The sequence below is a fragment of the Eulemur rufifrons genome, chromosome 15 (assembly GCF_041146395.1).
Source record: "Eulemur rufifrons isolate Redbay chromosome 15, OSU_ERuf_1, whole genome shotgun sequence".
Classification (NCBI taxonomy): Eukaryota; Metazoa; Chordata; class Mammalia; order Primates; family Lemuridae; genus Eulemur; species Eulemur rufifrons.
In genome coordinates, this window is record NC_090997.1 from 13,125,029 (window position 1) to 13,146,312 (window position 21,284).

Sequence of the window (21,284 nt, forward strand, 5' to 3'; positions counted from 1 at the left end):
TTCTCAAAAAATTGTAGTAAAATACACAGAACATAAAATTTGCCATCTTAAGGCCTGGTGCAGCGGCTCACACCTATAATCTGAGCACTTTGGAGGAAGATTTTTTTTTTTTTTTTTTTAAACAGAGTCTCACTCTGTTGCCCAGGCTAGAGTGCCCTGGCATCAGCCTAGCTCACAGCAACCCCAAACTCCTGGCTCAAGTGATCCTTCTGCCTCAGCCTCCCGAGTAGCTGGGACTACAGGCATGTGCCACCATGCCCGGCTAATTTTTTCTATATATTTTTAGTTGTCTAACTAATTTCTTTCTATTTTTTAGTATAGGTGGGGTCTCGCTCTTGCTCAGGCTGGTCTCGAATTCCTGAGCTCAAACGATCCACCCTCCTCGGCCTCCCAGAGTGCCAGGATTACAGGTATGAGCCACTGTGCCCAGCCCACTTTGGGAAGCTGAGGTAGGAGGATTGCTTGAGGCCAGGAGTTTGAGATCAGCCTGGGCAACATAGCAAGACCCCTCTCTAAAAATTTTTTTAAAAATTAGTTGGTTATGGTGGTGAGCCCCTGTAGTCCCAGTTATTTTGGAACCTGAGGAGGATCTCTTGAGCCCAGGAGTTCAAGGCTGCAGTGGGTCAGCATCACGCCACTGCACTCCAAACGGGGCAACAGAGCAAGACCCTCTCTTAAAAAAAAATTCCCATCTTAACCATTTTCAAGTGTACAGTTCAATGGCATTATTTTCAATTCTCTTGGTAGATTCTTATACATCTTTCCAGAGTTCATCTATGCAAATACAAATATATAAATACATATTCTTACTTCTCCAACCTCTTTGCACAAAAAGTAGCATGGTACACACACCAGTCTACACGCTCCTTTTTTGACTTAAAAAATATATATATATCGAGAAAACTACAGATTAGCAGGGGGAGGAGGCTAGAATGATCCATCTGGTAATTGATTAGACTTGGAGATAATATGAATTCATGTTTAGCTTAATAGAGATATAAATGATCATGTAATTATAGATCTATGAATATACAGGATACAGGTCAATATACACAAATGTATTTCCTTAATCTTTCCACTGAGAGGCCCTAAAAGCAACAATATTCCAGTAGCAATGAGTCCATCTAGTGCCCAGTACTTGGTTTCTAATACTATTCTCCAAGAAATAGGAGAAATTTGATGTGGGGTACACAGAAACTCTGTACCATCTTCATAATTTTTTTTTGTAAATCTAAAACCATTCTAAAATAAACAGTTTATTTTTTAAAAGCAATTAAAATATATATCCTGGAAATATTTTTCTGTTGCTATATAGAGAGCTTCCTTATTTATTTATTTATTTATTATTTATTTTATTTTTTTTGAGACAGAGTCTCACTCTGTTGCTCGGGCTAGAGTGCCCTGGCATCAGCCTAGCTCACAGCAACCTCAAACTTCTGGGCTCAAGCAATCCTGCCTCAGCCTCCCGAGTAGCTGGGACTACAGGCATGGGCCACCATGCCCAGCTAATTTTTTTCTATATATTTTTAGTTGGCCATATAATTTCTTTCTATTTTTAGTAGAGAGGGAGTCTCGCTCTTGCTCAGGCTGGTCTAGAACTCCTGAGCTCAAACAATCCACTCTCCTCGGCCTCCCAGAGTGCTAGGATTACAGGCATGAGCCACCGCGCCCGGCCCATTTATTTATTTTTCAAAGACAGTTGTAGCTCACAGCAGCCTCAAACTCCTGGACTTAAACGATCCTCCTGCCTTAGCCTCCCAAGTAGCTAGGACTACAGGAATATGCCACTGCACCCAGATAATTTCTTTTTAAGTTTTTTTCTTTTTTTGATAGAGACAGGGTCTTGCTATCAACATGCCCAGGCTGGTCTCAAATTCCTGGCCTCAAGAGATCCTCCCCCCTTGGCCTCCCCAAAGTGCTAGGATTACAGGCATGAGCCACCACACCTTATTTTTTAAGCTGCATAGCATTGTACTGTATTTAAGTCTCAGCATTTATTTAGCAGTTCTTTATTGACAAAGTTTACAATCTTTCACTATTATAAATAATACTACAATGAATAACACTATACATATGTCATTTTAACCCATTGTAAGTATTTCTATAGAATAGATTTCTAAAATACAATTATTGGACTAAAGAGTAATTCTGACAAATACTAAATTCTCCTCTGTAAGAATAGAACCAATTTGTATTCCCACCAGCAAGAAAAGAGACTATTTCCTCATAGCCTCATAAACACAGTGTGTGAGCAAATTTTTGTATAGGTCTAATCAAGTAGAAGAAAACTTGTATTTCAGTATAGTTGTAATTTGCATTGCTTTTATTGCAAATGAGACTCAGCAAATATTCATATTTTGCTTTTGCTTTCATTTCATTTTCTGTGAACTATCTCTTTATAGTCCTTGCTCTTTTCTTTTTTTCTTTTCTTTTTTTTTTTTTGGAGATGGGGTCTGGCTCTGTTGCCCCCGCTGGAGTGCAGTGGCTATCGATAGGTGGGATCATAGCCCATTTCTGCCTCAAACTCCTGGGCTCAAGCAATCCTCCTGCCTCAGCCTCTCGTCCTTACCCATTTTTATACTAGGGATTTTTGGTTTTTCTTATAAAATTCCAGGAGCTATTTATATTTTAGGAAGAATAGACCTTTATCTGCCAAAGTGATTGCAAGTATTTCCATTTGTCATTTGTCTCTCCACTAGGTTTTAACGCCTGCCACATGGACTCTACCCCTTCCCTCCAGTAGAACTGCTCTTCCCAGGCCACCTGTCCCCTCCCAGAGCCATATCCCAAAGCCTCTCTGGTTCCTTACTCTTCCTGGTGACATTTGACCTGTTGGTGACATTTGAGTCTAGACTGAAGACTCTCCTTGTACGTAAATAACATTTATTGTGTCCTTCTAATTTCAGGGATTACAAATTCCCATTAGAACATAGAAAATACAGAAAAGGACACAGAAGTAAACCAAAACTTACCTTTAATTGCACCTCCCAAGGTAATTATTTCCTGTTCCTGATCAATGCCTCTGTGTAGGGGGTGTGTGTTTATTAACAAAATAAATGGCTTAAGTTTGCTCAGTCCCTGTGGGAGTCTATGACTGCACTTTTCCATCTCTTGGATTGCTACTTGAGCTTATTCTACCTCCCCAGGCAGGTGACCTCGAGGTGCTGACGCGGGAACCTCCAGCAAACCCCCCCCCCCACTCATCCCCACTGCAGCCTCCTTCTCCCGCTCTGCCATTTCCCTCCCTCCCCCCACCCCGACAGAGGCATCAAACTGTAGGTCTCATGGGGCTTCAGAATCGCCGTGCCTGGAAGCTGAGTTCTTCAGCCCACTCCCTACCCTGGTTTCCCTGTTTCTGTTGGTGACACCAGCCAGGAGGAACGTTCAGAACTCACCCAAGCGTTGTTCATGGCCCACACCTCGGTCCACTCTCTGGCCTCCTGTCTTCGCTCCTGCTCTTCCTCACCTGGCCTCTGCTCCCTCCTTACGGCAGCCCTCCTCCCTCCCTGGGCGCTCCCCCTCCAGGCCTTAGCTTGAGACTCCTCCGGGAAGCCTTCTCTGACATTCTGCACAGACTCAACCCATGCCCCAGGCTGGCTGGGTGCCCTGGACTCCTGACAGGGGGAGCTTTCTCTCTCCACATTGTCATTTCCTGTTTACTCCCCCGCTCTCCTGTTGACCACACGTGGAGAGCAGGACTGTCTTTCATTGACGTATTTCTAGTGTGCACATAGTGAAAACTAAATGAGTTTGTTGACTAAAGAAACCAACAGCTGTCCCAGCTAATGTGACCACTCCCCATTTGAACCTTCAAAGCTGTCCAGCCAGGACCAGTATTTCCCTTTGTCATTCCACTAGGTTTTCGTTTTTTTTTTTTTTTAAAGGTTTTTTTTAAAGGGGTGCTGTGAGGAGGGGTGCTCAGTTCTCGGTTTCTTTGTTTTTGTTGAGACAGCAATCTTCCTGCCTCACACTGCCGCCCTGGGTAGAGTGCAGTGGCGTCATTGTAGCTCACTGCAACCTCCAACTCCTGGGCTCAAGCAAACCTTCTGCCTTAGCCTCCCAGCTGGCTGGAGTGTTTTTTTGTTTGTTTTTTTTTTTAACTTCTTTTTGGTAGAGACGGGGTCTCACTCTTGCTCAGGCTGGTCTCGAATTCCTGAGCTCAAGCGATCCTCCAGCCTTGGCCTCCAGAGAGCTAGGATTACAGGTGTGAGCCACCATGCCCAGCCTCTACTAGGTTTTAACACCTGCCACATGGACTCTACCCCTTCCCTCCAGTAGAACTGCTCTCCCCAGGCCATCTGTCTGCTCCCAGAGCCACATCCCAAAGCCTCTCTGGTTTCTTACTCTTCCTGGTAACATTTGACCTCTTGGTGACATTTTTGTCTGGACTGAAGACTCTCCTTGTATGTAAATAACATACAGGTGTCCTGGCTGGAATTGGAGCCCTGTGGGATCTGACCTGCAAACTCCTTTACCTTGACTGTGCTCCTACCAACTTCTTCTGAATGTCACCGAGGCCCTCTCTGAACCTCAGTTTACTCATCTGTCTAAGAAGAGAATACTCAGGGGAAACATGTAAGGGCTGAATGAACCATATACTTGTAAATGGTACTGTGATGAATGAATATGAGGTAATGGGTATGTTATAAAAAGAACGCAGCTGTGCATTGAATGTTTACACTGGAATGTTTTCTATACCAGGCCCCATTCTAACATCATCCTGTGTTTATGCCCTTAATCCTAATAAATCAGCTCCATTTCACAGAAAAGTAAACTGAAGTACAGAGTGGTCTGTGAATTATTTGTCTAAGATTCCACACGGACAATAGAGGAAGTAGAATTTGCATATGGGCAGCATAGCTCCAAAGTCCATTTGCTTAACCTCCACCCCATATAGTCTTTCTATGAAATAACACTGTTAGTTAGTGTTATTTGGTCTCAGAGCTGCCGTTTCTTTTTTTTTTTTTTTTTGAGACAGAGTCTTGCTTTGTTGCCCGGGCTAGAGTGAGTGCCGTGGCGTCAGCCTAGCTCACAGCAACCTCAAACTCCTGGGCTCAAGCAATCCTCCTGCCTCAGCCTCCCGAGTAGCTGGGACTACAGGCATGCGCCACCGTGCCCGGCTAATTTTTTGTATATATATATTTTAGTTGGCCAGATCATTTCTTTCTATTTTTAGTAGAGACGGGGTCTCACTCTTGCTCAGGCTGGTCTCGAACTCCTGACCTCGAGCGATCCACCCGCCTCGGCCTCCCAGAGTGCTAGGATTACAGGCATGAGCCACCGCGCCCGGCCAGAGCTGCCATTTCTGACTGATACCCAATCACACAACCACTCTGTCCCAGCATGATTCTGACTGTAATAATAATTTGTGGGGATAGGTTTTTGTGTGGATACCCACTTTCTCTTCCAAAAATGCAGATATGTTCAAAATGTAGCTCTTTCAAAAGGACTATCTTTTCTATTCTTTAACGTTAATTCTTTAACAGTCTTTACCATAGATCCAAATAGAATAAATACTCATCAGCTGAACTAAAGACAGAGGAGCTTAATGACAGCTGTTGTCATCCTTGGTGTGGACTTGCCTTCAGTGGTATTGACAAATGTATTTTCCCCAAACCCACCATTCTAGGTCCTTATCACTTTCAGAATGAGGTTTCCAATCCCTTCCCTCATATTTTCAGAATTCTCTCACCGAGAGAGAGATGGGGTGAGGAGGGAGGGAAGAAGTCACTGGGCTCAGAAGGGGCAGGAGAAAAGCGATAAGGAGAGGTCTGGCAAGTGCCCACAGTCCTTCTGGGCCATGGCTCGGGGAACAGGCTGTGCCCCCGGGATTGCCATGAGGGTGGCATGGCAAGGTCACCCCCATGGAGGCAGCCTCCCCAGCCTCCCTCCTCTGTCCACCCTGTTCTTGTTCTCCCAATGCCAGCCTCATCTCCAGCAGGCGTCCTCATCCCTCGCACAAATCCTGCCTACCAGGGCCAGAGGGGAGAGGGAGGACAGGAAGGGGCCAGCTACGGACACCCGAGGAGGGACTAAGGAACAGAAAGGAGGATGCTCAGGGCCAGCTGGAAGCACAAGGCCTGTCTCCCGGCACCATGCTCCCCAGCTGCCAGGCCGCACTGCCTTCATTTCTGGGGAGCCGAAACTTGTGGGAGACAGGGAAGGAAAGGGAGTGGAAAAGATGGAAAAGAGTTTGGTAGATCCAGAGAAAGAGGATAGAGGTTAGGGACACCCACACATGTTCCACTATTAAACAGATGACATGCAGAATAATAACAAAATACAGAGGACAGTAAATAATATAACAGAATACTACTGCGTGTTTACCGCCAAGATTAACCAGTGTTAACATTTTGCCCTATTGCCTTCAGCTTTCTCCATTTTTTAAAGGGTTGAAGCATTACTGACACAGCTATGATCCCCTCCCCTCACGTGTGGACCATCCATCACTGTCCTTTCTCCCTGGGAGGGAGCCACCCTTCTGAAGTTCTGTCTTTCCCATCTATGTTTCTACGGTTTTTTTTTTTGGATTTTTTTTGTTTTTTTTTGAGATAGAGTCTTGCTCTGTCACCCGGGCTAGAGTGCTGTGGCATCAGCCTAGCTCACAACAACCTCAAACTCCTGGGCTCAAGAGATCCTCCTGGCTCAGTCTCTCGAGTAGCTGGGACTACAGGCACATGCACAACCATGCCCGGCTAATTTTTTCTATTTTTTCTAGAGACAGGGTATTGCTCTTACTCAGGCTGGTCTCAAACTCCTCACCTCAAGCAATCCTCCTGCCTCGGCTTCCCAGAGTGCTAGGATTACAGGCATGAGCCACCTCGCCTGGCCTATGTTTCTACTTTTAATACATGGATATGCATCCACAAAAATATATGCTATTGCTCGTGTGCTGTAAATTCATACAGATATGGTGTAATTTGGCCCATATGCTTTTGCCACTTGTTTTTCTTTTACTCAGCATCATGTTGTTGACACTTATCCCCATGGAAGCATGAGAGTTCGTGCATTTTATCTGCTGTATAGTATTCCATTTTACAAATAAATCCAAGTTTACTTTTCTGTTCTCCTATTCATGGATATTTAAGTTGTTTCCAATTTTTTTGTTATTACAAAAAATTGCAAATGGCCATCCTTGTACAGATCTCTCTGGGCACATCTGTGAGAGTTTCTCTAGAGCCACACCTACAACCAGAGTTGCTGGATTCCAGGGAAATGATAAACCCGAATTTCCAGGTTTATCAGATATTGCCAGAGTAGCCTCTAAAATGATCAGGTCACTGACTCTTCCTCCAGTATTCCATGAATTTCCACCTCTCCGGAGTCACGTGGTAGCTCTTTGTGGACATAGCTTTCATTTCCCCATTTGCTAGTGTGGATCAAGAGCTGTTCACATTTATGGATCACTCATGTTTCAGGAAGTGGCCTCTTCTGATCCTTTGTTTTTTCTTTTGTTGTTGTCATTTTCTTATTGATTATAAAAGTACCTTACTTATGATTGATACGAAATCTTTTTCCAGTATGTGGATTGCAAATTTCTCCTCCCAGCCTGTGGGAGATTGTCTTTTCACTTTGCACTTTGTAGTCTTTTGGTTTTTGTTTTTTAAAGAGATGGGGTCTCATGTGTTGCCCAGGCTGGAGTACAGTGGCTATTCACACTACCGATCAGCACGGGAGTTTTGACCTGCTCGGTTTCCAACCTGACCCAGTTCACCCCTCTTTAGGCAACCTGGTGATCTCCTTCTCCCAGGAGGTCACCATATTGATACTGAACTTAGTGCGGACACCTGATAGGGATAGTACACTACAGCCCAGAACTCCTGGGCTCAAATGATCCTCCCACCTCAGCCTCCCCAGTAGCTGAGACTATAGGTGTGCACCACCACACTTAGCTGTAGTCTTTTATTAGTCAAAAGTTTTCAATTTACTATTGAAGCTAGGTGATCTATACGTAGGGTTTCCTTACATTATTCTCATAATTTTGAAAATTATCATAACAAAAATCTATAAACAAATTAATTCTCTACTATCCCAACTTCATAAAGATCAGTCTCTATATTTTATAGTTTGACTTTTCACATTCAGGTCTCTAATGCCACCAGAATTTATTTTTGTCTTAACAGTTGATGTGCCAGAAGATCAAATCTTATCTTTCCCTCATGGATGGGAAAGATCGCAGCCCCATTCCTGACCCTGAATGGCCCTTCTTCACTGACCAGCAACTCCCCCTCTGCCCCACGCACCCTCGGGTCTATTCCCAACCTCTCTGTTCTGTTCCCTAGTCACCGTGTCTGTTCTTGCGTCTTGCCACACTGTTTTAATTCCCATATTACCAAACTGGCCAATTGGTCTCTGTAGGGCCAGTTCCCTTTTCTTTTTCTTCTTCAGTATCGACTTGGCCTTTTCTTTCTTTCTTTTTTTTTTTTTTTTAATAAATTTTATGATCAGCTTACCCAATTCTAGAAAGAAAAAAAAATAGGAGTTGCACTGAATTTCTAGTATAATTTGAGGGAGAACTAAATCTTTTTTTTTTTATTTCATTATTGTTATGGGGGATACAGAATTGCAGGTTACATACGTTGCCCATGTACCGCCTTTCCCCCCAAGTCAGAGCTCCAGGCGTGTCTGTTCCCCAGGTAGTGCGCGTTGCACCCATCAGGTAGGTATATGTCCCTCCCCCCAACCCCCCCTTCCCGAGTCAGCACCTTCAAGTGTTACCATTCCCCAAGAGAACTAAATCTTTATAACATTTTTAATATGACACCTTCCTAACCATTACTTTGGTATATTCGTCCATATATTGAGATCTTTGTTTTCAATCCCTCTGTTAAAAATTTTTTTTCTTCATTAGGGTCTTGCCTAGTCTTTGTTAGATTTTTTTCCTGGGGCCTTGTGTTTTTTGCTACTCTCCTTCCCTACATGAAATATGCTAGGCATGTCCTTCCTTACATCCTCCCCCAGGCCGTCTGCCCACCCCCTCCATCCCACTGTCCAGGGAGCAGCTGTCCTCCTGCCTTAACAGCTGCCTGCTCCCTGCGAGGCACTGCCAGAGGCTCACACCTCCACCCTCATGGTCCTGTCTGCTGAGTCTGGAGACAGTGACAGCTGTCTCAGTGGGAACAGTGGGCTGCATTCTACACAGGCTCCTCTCCTGGGCCACCTCCTCCTCCCTGGCCAGAACAGCTGTTCTCTGGATAGGGCAGGGCCCCACCTGTCACCTCTAGTTATTCTTTCTGGCAACATCCAACTGCCGGACCGATTTTATTCATGTCTTACAAGCACATCTTGTAAATGTGTGTCCCACTGTCCACCTGCCTGTGCATGGGTCTATGGCTGCCTGGAATTGGGAGGCAGAGGAATGGCGCTCATAGGGAGAGGACCGTCCCTCCAAAGTGCACCATCTCTTGCCCTCAAGGAGCTACAGTTCACAAAGTTCTCTCGGTTGTGACATTCGGCCGAGACCTCACAATGGAGCCTCTACTCAAGTAGACGGTTTCGGGTCTATTGTCCCAGGCAGGTGCTGTGATAAATGACAGGGCTGAGCTCCCAATTCCGGGGCTAGTACTCTGCTTTTTCCCACCCCTCCTACACCTGGGCAGCGCTGGCGCCTGGAAGGAACCTTGACAGCACCACCCCTTGGCGCCCCTGCCCTTGATGATGCCTCCCTGGCTCCTTTTCAGAACTCCTTTTGGGGTCAGCACTGTCCTCAACCTCCCACAAACAAGAAGGGCTCCAGGCCAGAGCTGGTTCCCCAGAGAGGACAACGGGAGGGCGAAACATGACAGAGCCGGGCTGAGGCCTCACAGGTCTCCATCAACTCTTCAAGCGTTAACTGAGCCACAGCCTCTGATCGAAGGGGCCACTCCTGGGCAGCAGGATGCTGCCCATCAGGCCTTCGGGGAGCAGCTGATTCGGCCGGCCTCGGACACAGAGGTGTACTGGGAGGTATAACCCAAAAAGATGGAAGGAGGGAAACTAACATTTACTGGACACCTTGCAGGAGCCAAGCTCTGAGCTTCATATTCTCCCCATCTCTTAGTGTGGTCACAGGTAGGTATTGCTACAATTCCCATGCTAGGGAGGAGGGCCCCACACAGCACAACTCCTGCCCCCAGGTGTGCAGGGTACGGCCTGCTCAGGCATTAAGAGTGGCCCCGAGAGAGGGTCCCAGAGCCAGTGTGTGCATCCAGAGCTGAGTGATCAACACAGAAGTGCTTTCAACCAACTTCGCAAGTTCGTACCCAGATACATTTTTTTCATGCAGGTCGTAACAGAGGCAGTGGCCGCGTGTAGAGTGCCCTGGAGCCTCGAGTGGAGACAGGCACAAAGGGATGGAAGGAGCAGGAAGCCCAGTGCTCTAGGTCTGGGAGGAGCTCACTAGCTCCACTGCAACTCTCGCCACTCCATCTCTGCTTTAGCCACCTGCCATCTGTCACCCTTTTGACTCTTGGTGTGCCTGTCCTTCTCATCACTGTCCCCATTGCCTTGCACAGACCTGGCACACAGAAGGCACACAAAGCTTGTTGTTGACGTGATTGACCCGATGCCTGTGTATGGGTCTGTTGGGGGTCCCCAGAGTGCATGTGGATGGCCCTGAGGATTCAGGGAGGGGACCAGGAAGCTGGGTCCCAGGGTCCACTTAGTGTCAGCCCACAGTCCTATCCACAGAAAAACCCAAACTCTGTAAAATAATTTAAAGAGGTTTATTCAGAGCTGAATGTGTGCCACCACAGCCTGGGGAACAAGCTCTCAAGAGGTCTTGAGAAAATGTGCCCAAGGCAGTGGGCTTACAGTTTGGTTTTATACATTCATGGAGACAGGATTACAGGTAAAACCATAAATCAGTACACGGACAGTACACATTGGTTTAGCCCAAAAAGGTGGGACATCTCAAAGTGGGGGCTTACAAATCATAGGTAGGTTTTAGGGATTCCTTAGTTGGCAATAGGTTGAAAAAGTTAAGCTTTGTCTGAAGACCTGGAGTCAGTAGAAAGGAATGCTTGAGTTAGGATAGTGTGTCTGCTAGGATGCTTGAGCTAAGATAAGGGGGTTTGCTAGAATGCTTAAGTTGAGATAAGGGGGTCTTCTATCTGCCATGTGATGCTATACCAGAATCAGGCCGGAAAGTAAACCACATAATCCCTGGTTAATAAAACTCATTTTAATGAGATTTTATCCTTTGTAGGCATGACTCACCAGGCCTCTTAGAAAGGAACTTGGGCAAGAAAAAAAAAGATCAGAGTTCAGTCTTCAGTCCTCAACTTCACAGGTTAGTACCCAGATACTTTTTTTTTTTTAATTGACCTTGGGGAAACAGGAGGCTCGGTCCATTTCCTCAAAGTTCCCGGCCTGCCTGCTACCAAGAGAGCACGGGCAATCAGGGAAGCACAGGAAGGACCCACTACACAAGGCTAAGCTGGGAGCTAGAAGAAACTACCCCCTGGCAGCTTCGTTGCCAGTGAGGGTGGTCATATTTCCAGGAAGGGCTGAGGAAATCCGCAGGGGCACTTAGTTTTCCCTGCCTTGGAGAAAATGTCTGGGGCAGGCCCAGGGGAGGATGGGGTTAATGGAGGTGAGGACAGGAAGGAGGTGGAGAGGAGAGTTAATCCCAGCAGGGGTGTGGGAGATCGGGAGTAAACAAGATAAAGTCTAGCCCCTCCTCCGCCTCCCTTCCCAAACCCCCTGTGGAGTTTCCAATTGTTCCCAGAGACAATAGTCTGTTTCCTTTACCTGCCCTCACCGTCCCAAGCTCCGGGGGCCCTTCACCCTGTTTATAAGCGGCAGTGATGGGGCCCAGGCCCAGGGTCCAAGGATCTCATAGCTGGAAGATGCCACAGCTGTGTGTGGAAACTGAGGCTGGGGTGGGGGTGTGACCTCCTCGGGGTCACAGCAACCGGAGATCTGGGCCAGCAATTGTTGAGGCCTCCACGGTGCCCAGAGGGAGCCTGGAGGCCTGCCTTTCCTTCCCTCGGCCTCAGTGGGGTTCACTTCCTCCCTGCCAAGCCACTCCCCAGCTGTTGTCACATCCTCGGAGTGTGTTTGGGTCGACGGAGCCCTGGGGCTCAGTAGCACAGGCGCCGGGGCAAACAGATCCACGTTTGGATGCCTCCGCAGAACCTTCATTTATTTGTTCTTATAAGGGACAACAGCAGATAAAATAGTTCCTACTCTTGTCGAACTTACATTCTAGTGTGGGAGGTAGACAATCAACAAGATAAGGAAGTGAAATATATAGCCTGTCTGAAAATGATTCGCTGTAGAGACAAAGCAAGCAGACGAGGGTATGGGAGGGGCAGCAGGAGGTGGGGAGAGGGAGTGTACATTTAAATAGGGTGGTTGGGTGACATTTGGGCAAAGATTTGAAGGAGGTGAGACATGGAACCTTGTGGATACCTGGATAAAGGGCTTTGTAGGCAGGAGCAACAGTAGGTGCTTTGGGGGCTCAGGACACACCATCCCAAAATATGACTGTGGGTGACTAGAATATGCCAGCCCAGAATATACCTCTTAGGCATATTGATTATGTCAAGCTGGTTATTTTGAGAAATTGCAGACACAGAAGTTGCTCCGAAAAGCTGCCCTTTTATAAAGGAAATTTACATTTATAAAGGACATTTTCATTGGTAATGGTATCTCTGTTCGGTAGAGAGCTGCTCTAAAACACTCTATCACCTGAGAAACTTCTATCTGCATAACAAGGCAACTTGTATTCACCACTCATTTCTTCCTCTCACCCTCTCAGAATTTGTCTCTATCCCCCCTCTAGAAGCCCCAAGCTCCTACTCCTTTCTGTAGCTCAGGATGGTATAGAAACCTCAATCATCCGGCCACTAGCTGGAGTCTCATATTTCTGTGGAACTCCCACACATACATACATAATTAAAATTGTTTTTCTCCTGTTAATCTGTCTTACGTCAATTTAATTCGTAGACCAGCCAAAGAACATAGAAGGGTAGAGAGAAGCAGTATTTCTCCTTCCCTACAGTTTGGCCATCGCAAAGGGACTCACTGACTGAGACCTGCTGGCTCCAGGACTGCTGCGGATGCAGGATTCTGTGGCCCTAGGCCGAAAGCTGGAAAAGGGTACAATTAGTCCCACCTCAAGCACCCAGATCTCTGCCTGTAGGATGGGGTCAAAGTGAGAGTGGTGGCCTCTTTTTTCCTTTTCTGAATCCATATTAGCAGGAGAAAAATATTTGTGTATGAACTAGTTCTTGTATAGTGACTCATGTTTTGGGAAGTGTTTTTTTTTTTTTTTGGTCTGAGTACTCTTGTTTTCTGATCCCTTTCTCCCGGGGATGGCCACGGTTTTGTTGTTGTTGTTGTTTTAGTCTCTGTCTTTTGTGTACTTCCTCCTAAGGAGGAGAATCGTAGAATGAAGTTCTCTTTTTGTCTTGGTTTTTTTTTTTTTGAGACCTCAAACTCCTGGGCTCAAGTGATCCTTCTGCCTCAGCCTCCTGAGCAGCTGAGACTACAAGCACACACCACCACACCTGGCTAATTTTTCCATTTTCTGTAGAGCCGGGGTCTTGCTCTTGGTCAGGTTGGTCTCAGACTCCTCACCTCAAGGGATCCTCCCATCCCGGCCTCCCAAAGTCTTTTGTCTTGTTTTATGTCTTGAGAACTTGACTTAGTGACCAGTGAGAATATTCTCTCTGGCCTCTGCCAGCTAGGGGGTACAAGTGTTGGCTTGCATAAAGCTGCCAGTCTAACAGACTAGGATCCTGAGACACAAAGTGACAAGCAGCATTCTCTTTGTCCCACCATGCCAGCTCTCACAGGAGTTTGTCTTCATAGGAGGTCCCAGTCCGTAAGGGGCATATGTCATCCCAACTTTCTTTGCTTGGTTAGTGCTAGGAAAGTCCCATCCAAGTAGTACCTTCCCAGTGTCACAGATAGCAGGTTTATGACTGGAGATGGCCCACATTCCTTTGGAGAGGGAAACACCATTTTCACCCTTGACCGCCTGTGGCAACGAAGGCCTTTGCTTTTAGGATATCTCTGAGAGTGAACCTTTTGGATCCTGGGGCTGCACCTTCTCCACCCACATTGGGAACGCCATTTGTGCCCATGCTAAAGGTTTATTTTAAGCCTAGAAAGTTGGCTGGGTGCGGTGGCTCACGCCTGTAACCCTAGCACTCTGGGAGGCTGAGGTGGGCGGATTGTTTGAGCTCAGGAGTTCAAGACCAGCCTGAGCAAGAGCGAGACCCCGTCTCTACTAAAAATAGAAAGAAATTATATGGACAGCTAAAAATATATATAGAAAAAATTAGCCGGGCATGGTGGCACATGCCTATAGTCCCAGCTACTCGGGAGGCTGAGGCAGGAGGATTGCTTGAGCCCAGGAGTTTGAGGTTGCTGTGAGCTAGGTGATGCCATGGCTCTCTAGCCCGAGCAACAGAGTGAGACTCTGTCTCAAAAAAAAAAAAAAAAAAAAAAAATTAAAAAAGTAAGCCTAGAAAGTTACCTCAGGATCTTTCCATGAAAAGGCCCATTGGTTTGAGTCCCTTCTGGGATAAATAAATTGGTTACATTTGAAAAAATATTTTACAGCTCTCCTCCTAAACAACTGTCTTATTGGTACTCACGGGAAGATCAAATTGAAAAGAGGACACAAAGGAATGTAAAAGCTAATCTTAGGGACTCTCTTAACAGGATTAAAAACCAAAAGCAACACAGAAACCAGAATTAGAGCAAAAGTTGAAATCCAAATCCAACGTGAATTCCCCTCCTCCACCTTCTTATACTCCCCGATTCCCTCCAGAAGATTTCCCGGATCTCGAAACCCCCTAAACTCCCTCCTCAAAACCTGCCCTCGGCCGGGCGCGGTGGCTCACGCCTGTAATCCTAGCACTCTGGGAGGCCGAGGCGGGTGGATCGCTCAAGGTCAGGAGTTTGAGACCAGCCTGAGCAAGAGCGAGACCCCGTCTCTACTAAAAATAGAAAGAAATTATATGGACAACTAAAAATATATATATAGAAAAATTAGCTGGGCATAGTGGCGCATGCCTGTAGTCCCAGCTACTCGGGAGGCTGAGGCAGGAGGATCGCTTGAGCCCAGGAGTTTGAGGTTGCTGTGAGCTAGGCTGACGCCATGGCACTCACTCTAGCCTGGGCAACAAAGTGAGACTCTGTCTCAAAAAATAAATAAATAAATAAATAAAAAATAAAAAAAATAAAATAAAATAAAATAAAAAAAAACCTGCCCTCATCTCCTCAGCAAATTCCTTAAGCTCCCCAAACTCCTCCAACTTCCCCAGAAAATCCCTTAAACACCCAAGTGCCTGTTTTAACTTCCTTTTTTCTGAAAGAATGACAGAGAAGGCTCTGGCCTGATCTCCAGGCCTGGGGCATGAGGTTAAGTTACTTTGGCAGAAGCATCAAAGATGGTAGCAAGGCTGGCTTTGCTGCTCCTGAAAACTCCCACTTCCAGGGCTCTGTAATCAAGCTCTGCCAGCTTCAGGCAGCTCCGCCATTCCCCTTATGTTCTGCATGCTGTGCCTGTTCTTTCACAAGGTCATAGGACACAGCACCTCTCTACACAGTGGCAGACCACCTATGGACAGGCCCTAGGAACCAAGCCCTCTTCCCATTCTAGCCCCTCAGTCGCTTGAACTTCAGGCTCCCCTGCTCTCAAGGGACTCGGGGACCCCCAAAAGATTGACCTCTGATAACAGGCAAATATGCCCCAAAACTCATTCTTGGAGAAAACCTGCATCCTTTCCCTACACCTCTGACCTGAGGCCAACCCTATTCAGCGAGAGGAGTCTCATGGGACGGCTATGCACACAGAGCAGATTTAGTAATAATTAGCAGGAGAAAAACATTTGTAAGAATTAGTTTGAATTGTAACTCTTGGTCTTAGGGTACCTATTTGTCATTGATCTTTTCCCTTCCTTGGACAGCTATTGCTTTCCTGTTTGTCTCAGTTTTGTTTTTGAGATAAGGTCTCGCTCCGTTGCCCAAGCTAGAATGCAGTGGCGTCATCATAGCTCACTGCAACCTCAAACTCCTGGGCTCAAGGGATCCTCCCACCTTAGCCTCTTGAGTAGCTGGGACTACAGGTGCATGCCACTACACCTGGCTAATTTTACTCATTTTTTGTAGAAACAGGATCTCTCTATGTTGCCCAGGCTGGTCTTGAACTCCTAGGCTTAAGTGATCCTTCTGCCTTGGCCTCCAAAGTGCTAGGATGTCCTGAGAACTAGGCTTTGCTTTCTGCCTGTCTGGGGCACATGGGTTATTGGGCCTGCATGTGCAGGCAACCAACCAAAAGATTGGAGCTCCGCCAAAATATTACCAGACAGAAATATGCATTGCACCCACTTGCGGTTAGTGTCCTGCTGATTGTGGCCAACCCTCAGGGGGTTATCTGTGTCTTTCTTTTGGTTATCTTTGGGAGTGGCTCTGGATCTTGGAAGGACTACATCTTACTGTGGCCTATCTGGGGATGACTCCTGCATCTGTAATTAAGCCATAAAAGATTTATTGGTTGTAAGGTTTTTTTTGAGACAGAGTCTTGCTCTGTTGTCCGGGCTAGAGTGCCATGGCATCAGCCTAGCTCACAGCAACCTCAAACTCCTGGGCTCAAGGGATCCTCCTGCCTCAGCCTCCCGAGTATCTGGGACTACAGGCATGCACCACCATGCCCGGCTAATTTTTTCTATATATTTTAGTTGTCCATATAATTTTCTCTATATTTTTTTAGTAGAGATGGGGTCTCACTCTTGCTCAGGCTGGTCTCGAACTCCTGAGCTCAAACGATCTGCCCGCCTTAGCCTCCCAGAGTGCTAGGATTACAGGCGTGAGCCACCACGCCCGGCCTGGTTGTAAGTTATAAAAGAATTATTAGCTTTGGTGTTGAGTCACTTGATTAATGTCATTGGTTGAGAGAAAGAGAAGGGGAGGGAGAGGGGGAGAACTATATGGAAATTGAGCAAGTGAAAAATCTTAAGTCTTTTCCACAAATATCAGTAAAAAGCTTTATCCATCTGAGTAGGTAACTTTAACTTGTCTACTTTGCCAGAAACACAATTTAGACCCAGCTATTCTTTTATAAACTAGTGAGTTTTATATTACCCTACCTGGCATGTGGCTAAAGTTTTAGAATAAAAGCTGTTAGATCTCCTTCTGTCTGTATATTTATTTATGTATATACACGTTATATTTTCCTATTAATACCTCCAAATGGTATTACCAAAATTAATTTGTAAAGGAACTCTATTTAATTGGCTTAAAAGTAAGCACTTATATAAATTAAGTATTCTCTCAGAAGTATAGAAACTAACCCAGTGCTTTTCAAGTTCACATATCTTGGGTAATCTTTAGTAAATATTGGTTTAGTAAAAATGGATATGTCTTCAGAGTTGTCAGTATTAAATACAGTGTGGACACACAACTTTCATTCTACTGGGTTTACTAGTCAAATGTGTTTATGGTGTCTGTACTAGATGTTTAAGATCATAAAATTAATTATGAGTTCAATCTAAGAACAAATACGCAAGTAGAAGTGTAGTGTCCATTACTTCTTCCCTATTAAGCCCAGCCATAAAACAAAATAAAACAAAATCCCATGTATTTAACTTTTAGGTTTTTCTTTCATGATACTTGCCCAACATGCCTGTGCTGTAAAAATAGTTAACAGGGAAATAACTTGATGATGACTAGCTTTGTCTAATGTTTCACAAAATTTTCATGAGTAATCCACGCATAATTGTTAAGAACAAGTGAACTAAATAGAGGTAAGCAGGATAAAAGTTTACAAATGTACCTTTTAACAATAATTATGTTTTATAATATGTCTGCTTAAAAATAGTTTCCCAAATCTCTTTGGTAACATACTCCCTTAAAGTTATATGAAATTAAATTAAATGATGGATGTTCATTGAATATCTAAATCATTCCCAAACAAGATGAAATACTGAAACATTAATTGCTGAACATAAGGTTATCTACTTTTGGCTTCTTATTACAAAGGAACTAAAGATATTTGGGGCCGGGCGCGGTGGCTCACGCCTGTAATCCTAGCTCTCTGGGAGGCCGAGGTGGGCGGATCGTTTGAGCTCAGGAGTTCGAGACCAGCCTGAGCAAGAGCGAGACCCCATCTCTACTAAAAAATAGAAAGAAATTATATGGACAGCTAAAAATATATATAGAAAAAATTAGCCGGGCATGGTGGCGCATGCCTGTAGTCCCAGCTACTCGGGAGGCTGAGACAGGAGGATCGCTTGAGCCCAGGAGTTTGAGGTTGCTGTGAGCTAGGCTGACGCCACAGCACTCACTCTAGCCTGGGCAACAGAGTGAGACTCTGTCTCAAAAAAAAAAAAAAAAAAAAGATATTTGGGTCTGGTAGTAAATATGTCCTTTGCCACATTAAAACTGTACTATGAGAAAGCACATATTTCTTCTAGAAATTAGGAAATGATATATTTATAGATTTGCCAATCTACAGAATGCTGGTGTGACTGATAGTTCACAATTGCTTATTTCCTAGTTTTCACTAGAAATTGCGGTTGCTAAAGGTTAAGAATTCTAATTAACTTATATAACTAAAACTACTAGAACTAATAAGGGAAACAGCTCTGTATGCAAAGTACACAAGGAAACTAAGAAATATTTTTGGCAAGGAAAATTATAAGGTATGAGGATATATATGTATTTTTTTTGGTAAAAGAAAAGATTGATTTTGTGTAGTTTGGAGGATAATTAAAGATTGTTTCAGGGGAGCACATTTTTGGTTTATATCAGAATCTGCACCTCTCCTCACCCCCCAAAATGAAATAAAATAAAATAGCCAGGTGTGGTGGCTCATACCTGTAATCCCAGCACTTTGGGAGGCTGAGCCAGGAGGATCACTTGAGATCAAAAGTTTAAGGTTGCTGTGAGCTAGGCTGATGCCATGGCACTCTAGCTCTGGTGACAGAGCAAGACTCTATCTCAGAAAAAAAAAAAAAGAAACTGGTTTACAGTCTACTCCAATCACTAACTTTAACTTTTGTTTTTCTTTAACTTCTATGGAAAGGCTTTTTTTTTTTTTTTTTTTACAGGGTCTCCCTCTTGCCCAGGCTAGTAGAGTGCAGTGACTTCATCACAGCTCACTCACTGCAACCTTAAATTCCTGAGCATAAGTGATCCTCCTGCCTCAGCCTCTGGAGTAGCTGGGACTACAAGCACCCACCACCATGCCCAGCTAATTTTTTATTTGTTGTAGAGACAGGGTCTTGCCATGTTCCGCAGGCCGGTCTCAATGTTAGGATTACAGGCATGAGCCACCACGCCCGGCCCAGAAGTGTCTCTTTAATGGGTTACGGGACAATCTACCAACCCAGTTTCTAGAATGTGAAACTTCTTGGGGAAGTTTTAGATGCAGGAATATTGGGGCTCAGGACACACCACCCCAAGAATGACTGTAGGGGACCAGAATACGCCACCCCAAAATATACCTCTTTGGTATATTCATTATTTCAAGCTGGTTATTTTGAGGAACTACAGACACAGAAGTAGCTCTGAAAAGCTACCCTTTTATAAAGTAAATCTACATAAAGGAAATTCTCATTAGTAAAGGTGTCTGTATGAGGAAGAGAGCTGCAGAAACTTTTATCTGAACAACAAGGTAACTTTTATTCACCACACATTTCTTCCCCTCACTCTCCCAGAATTTGTCACCACCCCCCTCCAGAAGCCCCAGGCTCCTATTCCTTTCTGTAGTTCAGGATGGTATAGAACCTCACTCCTCTGGCCACTAGTTGACAGTTTCATATTTTCATGGGACTCCCATGCATACATATGTAATTAAAATTGTTTTTCTCCTGTTAATGTCTTATGTCAATTTAATCCGTAGACCGGCCAAAGAACATAGAAACGTAGAAGGAAGTAATATTTTTCCTCCTTTACAGTTCAAAGGCCTGAGGCAACGTTAACTGTGTACTGAGGCAGAGGTAAAGAACGCCAAGGACGCCAGTGTGGCCAAGGCAGAGTGAGCGAGGCAAGAATTAGAAGTTGAATCAGGAAGCCAAGGCAGGTCAGGTCACCCAGGGCCTTGTGGGTCACAGTTAGAGCCTTTGGCTTTAACTCTGAGTGGGATGGGAGCTACTGGACCATTTGAGCAGAATAAGGACAGCAAATCAGGTTTTATAAGGAACTTTCTGGCCACTGTGTAGAAAAGGGAAACAAATACCAGTCAGGTAGCTACTGCAATAAATCTGGCAAAGGATGATGGATGCTCAGATGAGGGTAGTCAGGGTAGCATCAGGGACAAGTGGTGAGATCCTGAATATTTTGATAGTAGAGCTACCAGGATTTGCTAATGTAGGTAGTGATCTGTGATAGGAGGAGAGCAGTCAAGAATAACTTCTGCCAGGCACAGTGGCTCATGCCTGTAGTCCCAGAACTTTGCTGAGGCAGGAGGATCACTTGAGCCCAGGAGTTCGAGGTTGCAGTGAGCTATGATATGATCACACCACTGCACTCCAGCCTGGGCAACAGAGCAAGACCTTGTCTCCAAAAATAATAATAATAACTCCCAAGATTTTGGCCAGAGTAACTAACTAGAAAGATGCAATTGCCACTTACAGAGATGGGGAAGCCCAGGGAAGGAGCAGGTCAGGGGAAAGATGAGGCCATTTATCTGCTGTGTGACTTGGACGAATTGCTTTACCACCCTGAACCTCAGTTTCCTCATTTGGTTATAACAATTGCACCCTACAGGGTGGCGGTGAGAACTAAGTGAGATCACGAACTCAGAGGCTTGGCATATGTGTGAGCTCAATATATGTCTCACACACAGCGCTGGGCTAGCACATGGGCATCACACTCCTCAGGAAACAACTGGAAGGAGAGGAAGACTATGACTATAAATCTATACTCTCCAGCTCCTCTTTCCTGCTTCCTCTGGGTCGAAGTGGGACAGGCTTTTTTGATCTTGTAAGTCTGCTTTCTTTAAGGTCTTTGTTGATGAAGGTGATGACGATGTTAATGGCAACTGGAGGTGGGGACGGTGATAAATGATCTTGTTCCCAAGGCTTTGAAGTTTACAAAACACTTCACAGTCATTTTCTCATCTGAGTCCAGCAAGGCAGGAATTACACCCATTTTATGAAGTAGGAGAATGCAGTGTTAAAAAAACAAAATGAAACCCAGGCTGAAAACCCACTGAGATAAACCTGGCTACCTCACAGAATTTCATTTAATCTGAGGAGGGTGAAGTAGATGAAGAGGATTCTGAAGTGTGCACCCCTCTTCCCGCTGGAATGGGAATGCCACCAGCTGTGTCCAACTGCAGACTG